This window comes from Rhagoletis zephyria, unplaced genomic scaffold (assembly GCF_001687245.7).
Source record: "Rhagoletis zephyria isolate East Lansing unplaced genomic scaffold, Rhagoletis_zephyria_1.1 Rzeph_scaffold_03879, whole genome shotgun sequence".
Classification (NCBI taxonomy): domain Eukaryota; kingdom Metazoa; phylum Arthropoda; class Insecta; order Diptera; family Tephritidae; genus Rhagoletis; species Rhagoletis zephyria.
Window position 1 is genome coordinate 45,698 of NW_016160962.1, and position 11,377 is coordinate 57,074.

An 11,377-nucleotide genomic window follows, 5' to 3' on the forward strand; every position below is an offset into this window, starting at 1 on the left:
AAAAAAAAATCACACATATCTACACACATCAAAATTCTCTATAAAAAAATATTAAAAATTTTTTATCTTGAACAATTTTTCACACACAAATTTTTTTATAAAAAATTAGTTTTGGAAAATATCACAATGGTAGCTCTGCATATTGCGCAATATTTAAGTATGGTATTACGGGGTGCACTCTACAATAATTCGAGTTATGAATTTTTTTTACTCCGAAGTTGAGTAAAATGAGTACATTACAGATTGAAACATTTTAAAATTTTTTTTTAGAATTTTTTTGAGTATGCAGCTTAGAAACCCATTAAATATCAAAGTACAAGTTTGAAGCTACTGAAAAATTGCGTTGATTTTTAACATTTTTTAAGCATACGGCCTTTTACACTTTTATCTTGTGGAAGACAATGCGCAAACCGTTTTCCAAGAAAACTAAAAAAAATTAACGCCAGTTCTGCAATCGCTTAAAACTTGCACTTTATTATACTAAAATTTAATGGACTATAAAATTGCATGCGCAAAAAAATTCTAAAAGAAATTAAAAAAAATTTTAAATTTGTAATGCACTCATTTTACTCAACTTCGGTGTAAAAAAAAATCATAACTCAAATTATTCTAGAGTGCACTCCGTAATACTATACTTAAATATTGCGCAATACTCAGAGCTACTATTGTGATTTTTTTGTTATTTTTTTGAAATGGCATATTTTCAAAAACTATTTTTTTTATAAAAATATGTGTATGAGAAAATTTTTTTAGGAAATTTTTTTTTAAGATTTGCTTTCATAGAGAATTGTGATGTATATGTGTGAGATTTTTTTCAATTTTTTCCTCGTCCCGTTCTCAAGATATTTGGAAAACTATTAAATCGATTTTTTTTTGTTTGTGTGCTGTGAAGTTTTTAAAAATGTATTAATCAAGCTCAAATTTCATACGATTTTCTTCACATTTTAAAATAAAAATACATCAACCACGCGCTTTTACTTAATGGCTTTTTTTAATGTTTATCTTTTGTCTTTGGCGTTTCTCCTCTATTTATCAAAACTAATCAATAAAGCAGGATTGCAGACGTAGAAGTTATGGTTTCAATACAGAATTATTTTATAGCTTCGATTTCAGAGGAGAAATTTTGTTTTGTATTGTAATTACGTATTGGATAGTTCAGCTCGAAAAAAACAGATAGTCTGGCTTGGTTTTGGTCTGATGTCGCTAAACAAAAAAACATAATAACACTATTGCGAAATTTATTAAGGGCAGCAGTCTAAAAATAAATATTTATTTTATTAATTTAAAACAAACAAATACCGAATTTTTGCTTTTCCGACTTCTACACAGATTATTATTATTATTATTATTATTTTTTTTTTTAATCGGCCAATTTCCAAAGTACTCGACATTTTTTTTTTTTGTTGATGAATTTCAATATTTAAGCATTGCGCCACATTTCACATACTTTGCTCCCATTTCCACCAAATGCATGAACGGCAAAGTAATTTCAACCATTTTTGTGAAGTTTGAAAATAGGTAATATTTTACTTCTTAAAAGAAAAGTTTAACGACAAATAATTTTTACAAGTTTTTACGGATTGAAAGTTAGAAAACACGCGCACACAGCATTTAGTACGACTTTAATAAAAACACTTTTTGCCATACAACAGTCGAACGAGAACTGGCACAATATATTTCTACAAAGTGGCTGGCATATAGATAGATCGCTTCCTATCAGCAAAAAAAAAAAAAAACACTAATGAGTGTGAATGCAACGGTACTCATGGGAGCAGCGATAAGCAGCCAACGACTTTGATTATAAAATGTATTTGCTACTATCAACTTAATTACATATGTTTACAATTCCTAGCTATTTAGTATGTATGAATATGTAATGTGTACGTACTAGAAATGTTAATTCCGAGATCCCGGGATCCATTTTCCAAGAATCCCGGGATTTTTGGGACCAAAAAAGGCCGAGATCCCGGGATCCCGGGTTTAGTAATTTACTGGTAATTTTCTTGACCAGTATTGGCTATATTTCTTTTTTTATTTAATAATTAAAATTTTTTTATAAATTGCTAGCTCATTACACATATAACACCGTGCGATAGTAAATGTTAGACACAAAGATCAATATATTCGCGAAACCATGGGTCGAATATAGTAAAATGGCGTTTTTAATTCTTCACTCTGACGTCAGTAAATAAAAATGATTTAAAAAATTCAGATTAAATTTTTTATGCATAAGGACTGGTAAGTATTGAAAACGTCCTTTTAAATTTCGCAATATTTGTTTTTGATGTTTTTCTGTTAATATTTGCAATGTTTTTCGTAATAAATTTTTTCGTAAATTTTTAATAGGAATATAGTTCATTCAGCACTAAATGACATATGTATAAATTAATGATTCAAAGTTTTCAACTTTTAAACGAAATTTTTTGAATTTTTTTGAGAATGAAGTTTTGTAGCTTATACGATTTCAATAATATGCAAGCTTTAAGTGGCTATAAGCAACCATTGATTTTTGAGATTTTTTTTTTTTGCTGATGATGTTGCTCATTTTCTCCATATAAAAAACGAAAAACATTTCAATTATTAAAAAAAAAAAACACTGCACGGAGACATATTTTGATGAGTGAATATAAACTCAAAAATATCCTCGTATTTCGTCTTTCTAAATTTATCAGCTAAAAAAATTACCTATTCGTTGTTTAGAATCCAAAATTTTTAATTTTTGTACATTCTAAAAATTTTCTTTCATATTTTTACTCTACATTACATTGAATTTTTGGAATCAATCATATCTCTGAAATTACAAAGTCTTTCAAAATAAATCCTAATGTCAGAGAGAAAAAATATAAACGTCACTTTTAATAAAAAAAGTAGGTTTCAAACCCATTTATTTATTATTTATTTTATGGAAGGAGAGATAGAAGCAATTTTTTCGTGTTAAGTTGTTGAAAAGTAATGAAAATCTTAATCCCGTGACTAAGTCCGTGATCCCGGGATTGTAATAACGAAATCCCGAAAATCTCGGGATCGTAAAGAGCGAAAAAATTAATATCCCTAGTACGTACATACATACATACATACATATGTATGTACTTGTATACATTGAAAGAATAAATGATTTTTTGTTTAATGTTTTGTATCAAAGTCTAAAGACCCTACTTATTATTGCTAGGTATTATTTACAGCTGCATGTGTGTGTCTGCTCAATAAGCTGAACGCTGTTACACACGTATAAATACTTTCATATTATCATCAGATTTTTTTAATTGCACAGGTCGGGCTTTGTGTATTAAAATTTTCTTTATGAAAATACATACAGTGTAGAACAAAAGTATTAGCACAGTGAATTTTTCGCAATATATGCAAAGTTTTTTATTCTAATTTATTTTCGATAATTTTTTATAAAAATATAGTTAGTTTTACACCAAAAAAAAACTAATTTGCAACTTTCTATTCTGATTTCCAGAAAAATTCTAGGTATGCACTTTTATAGTCCATTCAATTTTAGTATGACAAAATGTAAGTTTAAAGTCGCTAGAGAATCGCATTGATTTTTGTCAATTTTTTTATTGGAAGGTGTTGCTCATTTTCTCCATACAAAAAATTATTGTCGAATATACTTTGTATGGAAGAACTTGCCTGAAAAAAATTACCAAAAATCAACACGATTTTCTAGCGACTTCAAACTTGCGCTTTGTTATACTAAATTTGAATGGGCTATCAAACTGCATACCTAGAATTTTTCTAAACAATTTGAATAAACAGTTGCAAATTAGTGTTCAAATTTAATGAATTTTCCTGAGTTTTGCACAAAGTTTAGAGATTTTATTATAATATTTTCTGGTGTTCAATGAACAATATTTTTATAAAAAACTATCGAAAATTAATTAGAATAAAAAACTTTGCATATATTGCGAAAAATTCACTGTACCAATACTTCTGTTCGGCACTGTATGTATCTCATTAAATTTTGACGTTCTTTAACTACTCTGCGCAAATTAAATCAAGCTAGAGTGTTTAATACTGAGACAAATTAATTCTATAAACTTGATAACTATTTAAAAATGTACGCTCGAAAAGTGGTTTTAATTGTGACAGATGTAAATTTGCAAAATTATTTATTGAATAATAGATTCATTGAGTCATTAAGCAGCTGCGACAAAGAGGGTACGGTGTGGCGTTTAACGCGCGTTTAGCCATCTGACAGTTTCTTGTCATTACATCCAACAGTATTGAGAATTGAAGCTTTGCGAGCGGAAAAAAATCCTCTAGTGCCTCTAGTCCAACGGTCGTAAAAAGCCGAACGGTTGCAATTGTATTGATTTTTGACCAGCATTTGCTAAGCTAATAACACCACCATCTGCCCAAGTGCTGTATGTATGGATCCATATGTGAATCATTTGATTACCAAAAGGAATAAGTCAGAATTTTAATCGATATGATAATTTTTAAGCAGTTCGATTCGTTTAAAAGAGCTCAGTTAAAATGTTGTAATTTGCCATACCGGAAAAATGCTGACTTATTCCCCTTGGAAAATAAACGGATCCATGTAACCTCTCTTTTCAAGAGAATACTACTGCTTGCATATCACACTGTTGTGCTTCCATATTGGTAAATAGCAACAGTTTCGATCGGTTTACTCCACGTAGAGGTCCATCCAGGATTTCAATAATCGTCGAGGCAAAGATAACTACAAGGCTTCATCATCTACATACGTACGTGCCTGTCTTTAGTTCTCATTTATTTATTTCTAGTAGAAAATCGAAATAGAACTTATCCTCTCCCGAGTGCTTCTGTTTGTAAAATTGTATTATACAATTTGTGTAGGGTTAACCCCTCGTTAGNATTTTTGACCAGCATTTGCTAAGCTAATAACACCACCATCTGCCCAAGTGCTGTCTGTATGGATCCATATGTGAATCGTTTGATTACCAAAAGGAATAAGTCAGAATTTTAATCGATATGATAATTTTTAAGCAGTTCGATTCGTTTAAAAGAGCTCAGTTAAAATGTTAAAATTTGCCATACCGGAAAAATGCTGACTTATTCCCCTTGGAAAATAAACGGATCCATGTAACCTCTCTTTTCAAGGGAATACTACTGCTTACATAGCACACTTTTGTGCTTCCATATTGGTAAATAGCAACAGTTTCGATCTGTTTACTCCGCGTAGAGGTCCATCCAGGATTTCAATAATCGTCGAGGCAAAGATAACTACAAGGCTTCATCATCTACATACGTACGTGCCTGTCTTTAGTTCTCATTTATTTATTTCTAGTAGAAAATCGAAATAGAACTTATCCTCTCCCGAGTGCTTCTGTTTGTAAAATTGTATTATACAATTTGTGTAGGGTTAACCCCTCGTTAGGCAGACGGGTCTGGCCTGAACTTTTTTATATTTTACTTGTAAAATAATCGGCTATTTTTAGGTATTAGTTGAAGCTAATGAATCCAGCCAGACCCCTATATTACACCATGGCGACAGTAAATTTTACAAGCATATAAATTAAAATACCCGCGAAACTAGCGGCCAAATATACTAAAACTGTATTTTGGTTTTTCTATATGACGTCAACATTTTTTTATTGGACTTAAAATTTCAAGGATATGATTCAGTGTACTGTAGAACACTAAGGGTAGCAAATGAAAGAGAGAAATCTGTGTAATTGAACAAAATTAATTCTTTTGTGCACAAGGACGAATGTGTATTGAGGATGTCCTCTTAAAACTGCATCCTTGGAAAATGTTTCTAATAGTTTTGGATCTGGCCAGTACCACTAAGTACCAAAGTGACTAAAAAGTTAGGTACTAATCCACTGAGAATGCGGTCGTGTTTCATCTCGGAATAGTGTTAGACAAACTATCTCTCACCATAGATTGAATAAAGTCTTCGATATTTATGCTGTTTATGCACTGATCTATAAATATGCTATAACACTGATTTAGAACAGGATAATGCCACCTCAGGATTTTAAGATAATTATTTCGTATTAGATACCAATTCAAGTGTACCTTTAATGATACTTAACTGCCTAAAAACAAAACTGGCACAAAACATTGAGTTGAAATGTATGTCCACAGACACATACATACATACATATGTACGTAGGAAAAAAGCGAACGTTTTCCATGTTAATACGTACAAAAGTGTGTACATATGTCAGCATACACTTACATCCAACTGAGTTTGGTGAGAAACAGCGAACAATTTAGAAATTGCCAAATTGCATGCTTGAATTAATCGTAAAACATAGAGTGAAAGGAGCAAATTTACAAACACATTTTTTATACATATCTATGCATTAGACCAGAGTGATACCTTTGTATATGAAAGAAAAAAGCTCGTAAGCTCAGTTCGGGAGGATGTTACTTATGGCGTTTTCTTTTCTCGAAAAAAAAATTTCACCTACTTATGTGGCAACATTATCAGAGTGCAACATTTTACAGAAAGGGCACGCAATATGCAAGTGAAGATGCTGAGAAAAGAACACCAAAACTTGACAGCCCTGTCGCAACATTATTTCGAGAAAAGAAAACACTACTAGTACAAATTTTCAGGTGGCTGTGTCCTAGCCGAATTCGTGTTTTCTTCATAAATTTTTGGCTTAAATATTTTTGACCCGATTTTGAGGTGCGAGACAACTGATCGCAGAAAGTAATTTATATCAATATCTTATTGAAAATATACATTGAATGCTTTTCCATAATGTATATAAATTTTATAAAAAAAATCCGATTATGGCTATCTTAAGAAAATTTGACAGTGTCAAAATCCACTGGAAATAATCATTAAAACTACATAAGTAGGGAAGGGTAATAAAAAAGGTTTAGCTGCGAACCAGCCTAATGCATATACAGATGTATATGAAAACCAGCGAATATTCATAAAATCCTGTATTTATCTGCATAGTATATGTGTGTGCTCGCTGCGTTATAAATCGTTTGCGTTACTGCTCACTGATGCATTTGACATGTATACCGCAACGACTTTTAACATTCCTATGGTGTATTCCAGATAGAGATGTTAATCCCGGAATTCCGGCTTTTTTTAAGTGCCGAAAATGCCGGTATTATTTGTCAGAATCCCGGCCTTTTCGGGATTTGTAATTTTCAATGAATGGAATAATAGAAATTCCTTTTCTTGACCAGTATTGGCTACATTTCTTTTGTTTATTTAATATTCAATATTAAAAAAAAAATCTATATATTCGCGAAGCCATGGGACAAAAATTTATGCAGTAAAATTGCGTTTTTAGTTTTTCTCTCTGACGTCAGGATTTTTTAAAAGGACTTTGAAAATTGAATAATATGAGTAATTCAGAAAATGGTTTTAAAAACTTAGTGCAATGTACTTAGGCAAACGGTATTGGTATTAAATTAAAGAGAAAATTCTGTAGAGAAAGAACAGGTTAAATTTCTTGGTGCATAAGGTATTGAAAATGTCCTTGAAAAACCTTATCTTTGAATATTCTTGAAATTTTGCTATATTTATTTTGAAAAAAATATATGTTAAGGACTAATATAAACTCGACAACGTCCTCGAACATATTTAGTCCTTCTAACTATATTAGCTTAAAAAAAATAAAGTGTGTTTTGAAATTTCTTTTGTTTTAATCTGTTTAAATTTTTTACTCAGAATTTTTAGAAAAATTCTAGGTACGCCAGTTTTATAAGTATAACCCATTAAATTACAGGAGGATAGAGTTGCAAGTTTCAAGTGACTAAAAGTAACTTTGATTTTTTGTAATTTTTTTGCTGGCGGTGTCACGCATTTTCTTCCATACAAAGTATGTCCGACAATTTACTTATATATAAGAAAATGCCCAACAACTTTTAAAAAATCCTTAAAAATCAACGGTATTCTGCAACTGCATGAAACTTGCATTTCATCCTATTTTAATTGAATGGGATATAAAACTGCGTACCAAATTTTTATAATTTTTGTACAAAATTTGAAATGTGCAGTTAATTGCAGTTAATTATATGTAGAATAAGGTAGACTTTTATAATAATTTTTAAATGCTAAATAAAGAAAATAAATATACACTAAACTGGTTGAAATAAGGCGTTTTTTTGCATCGACCTTTTTCGACATGCCTTAAGTTACTTTAGCAGATATGTACACGCTAATGTATTGTTAAATGCTTATATATTTAACTACTGCCTTTTGTTTTGTTACTAATGAAATATTTTTCAACTTACATAAATAATAAAGTAGGTTTAAAACCCAGGAGGGCTTCTAAAACAATATAGAAAAAATTTTTTCGTTTTAAGTTGTTGAAAAGTAATGAATATCTATACCTCCGGGATCCCGGGATTTTTATAACGACATCTCGAAAATACCGGGACCGTAAAAAGCGAAAAAATTAACATTTCCTAGTACGAGTATACGAGTACAATATGCAGTACATCAATAAGTATAAAAGCTGTTAGTTAAAGAAGGAAGAGGTGAGTGGAAGAATGGAAGAATGTGTGCGTGAGTGATTTTGGCAAGTGCAGTGAAGAATTCAGGCATCCTAACACAAAAAACAATTTTCACTTCATACATATGTATGTATTTATTTCAGTATATACATTTTTACATGCGTTGTACATACATACATAGTATATTTAGATGCCTGCTGAGCCTTTTGCACTCAGCGTTTTTACAATTATTTTTATTTTTTTCCTTGGCTTGTGGTGCATATTTTTCAGTTAGCAGCACCCAATTTTCTTCATGATTGCTGTAGCCGCAATTTTCCATTTTCCAAACTGCCAGATTTTGCTGTTCACTGCACCAAAATCGCTGCCGTTGAGCCTCTATCAGCAGTACGGGTATCATAGCACTATGCGTGTGTATGTGTGTGTGTGTGTGTGACTCCTGTTACTTAAAGCGCCGGTTCTATTTTTTCCACTACTCTTCCAGTGTATAAGAACAATTTCTGGCAAGAGTAATACAAAAAAAGTCCAATCACGGCGGGATCATTTTATTAAATAATTTTTATTTTTTTTTCTAGTTCATGTTTTCCTCGATCATTGCCAAAAATATCTATGTGCATATGTATATGTATATGTATATACTTATATTTACATATACTAATAGACATATGTAGAATAGAATAGAAAAGTTCTTTCTTTTGGTAAGAGATGCGTTTAGATTTCGACAGACTGTAGATGCCAGAATTATTTTCCATAAGGCACTTTGATTTCAAACGTAAAATGACAGAAGAACCTTATATAAATTTCAGTATGTACATATGTAACAGTTATTATAAGTACATATGTCATTAAAACTTGTGTCAATCCGCATCCCTGGGTACCCATCGACACATATTGTATCAAATAATTTTTTGCATATTTTTTTTAAATCCTCCCGGATCCCCACGATTTGGCTGATTTTATATGAATCTTAAGAAATGTACACGAATAGTCCAACCGGGCTACACGGGTACCCACATACAAAATAGGCGCAAATATGTATAAATAATTAAGGTTTAACAAATACCATTGTTTTTCAATCGTTTCTTTATTAAATCGAGCTAATATAAATAGTAATAAAAATAATATTTAGTTTACTAAAATAACAAAGAACTAATTTTTTTTCTTTTCAGGCAAAAAAAAATATGAATTATGAAAAATCTTAGATTTCCAAGCCTGCAAATAAAAATATAGTCTGTTGCTTAAATTCGTAAAGCTATTTTTACTAAAATAAAAAAAAAACATATTTTTTCCTTTTCAGGCGAAAAAATTAAAAAGTTATGAGTTATGAAAAATTGTACATTTCCAAGCGCGCAGATAAAAATTTACTCTGCTGCTTATATTCGTAAAGTTATTTTATTTATACACAACGTTAAAAAAAAAGATACAAAATTATTTTAAAATACACACAAAATTCCGAGCGGCTCTCTTATGACGACTGGTAAACTGATATCTAAATAGTATAATGCATACTTGTTTCAAAGGTGTTCTATTATATTAATCAGATATAAAAAAAACGTAGAGATTTTCTTATTGCTTCCCATTTTCAGTTTAATGTACCAAACCTTCTCGGAATTCACAAGTACATATCGATGGCTGAGTGGAAGATCGACCTATCTCGGCAGCCAGTTCGAAAACACTCTATCTCAAAAAACTTTTCAAGAACGCTCTATTTCAGAATTCGTTTCAAAAACGCCCTATCTCAGCTGCCAATTCAAAAACGCCCTATATCAGCATATTTTCAATACATTTTGAAGTGGGATAGGGCGTTTTTGAACCGAATTTTGAGATAGGGTGTTTTTCAATTAAATTCTGAAATAGGGCGTTCTTGAAAAGTTTTTTGAGATAGAGCGTTTTCGAACTGGCTGCCGAGATAGGTCGATCATCCACTCAGCCATCGATATACGCTCTGGCTCATTACAGATTATACCGGACTTTGTTTTACAAAGATCCTTGCATACAATATTATTGCTGGATTTGTATAAAAATGTCTTCGTTAACAATAAATAAATCAATGAAAGTACATCTAATACCCAAGACTAAACTAAGTTACAGCCGACTTTTAGATATAAATCCGTAAGTGGGTACCCAGGTACACCGGTTGGCAGGTACAGCGTTAATTAATTTGGTTGGGCACACTAGGGTTAAGGAGTTTTTTTTTCGGGTCCCGCACGCTTATAATGAGCATATTTGACAGTCCGAAATGAAGGTGTTTCCCTTCCTGCAAGGCCGACCTATATAAGCTTAAATGCATACATCAAATGAGCCTCAATACGAGTCATATGGGATCATATACCGCCCATTTTGGACTCTCACTACATTCTGTCTTACTGACCTCACAGAGACATCACACTCTTTTTAAGACACTTATATGACTCTAACTAGCCTAATATAGGGAAAATTTTGAAGTCATATTTGACGGGTTTTGGGACCAATAACAACACTATTTTTTTAATAAACATTCCGCTAAAGTTTCTCTAATGCATATATATGTATAGATACATACATGCATATGTATCTTTATTATTTGCCTCTTCCGTTAGTGCAATATACATACAAACATATATATCGTCGTTTAAAGTACGATAATCGCATATCCAGATAATGTAAAACCCCGTATGGGAGGCTGGCGGCTCAAATTTTAAAGGAGCCAGAAAAAACTGTCTTACGTATCTTACAACTGTCCTTTAGTATCTTTATCCGTGTAAAGATAATCAAGCAAAAAAAAAACATTTTCTTAAGGAGCCTTAAATTTGCACAAAAATGCTATGCAGAACTTGTGAAAGTTATAAATAAATAGGCAATCTAAAAGTTGTTATATTCCACGCTATATCTTCTTCTTCATTTCTGCTACAAAATTGTATTCATTTTAATCTGCATACAAACTGCTCTTTATATTCAAACATTTCGTCTAGCCATTAGC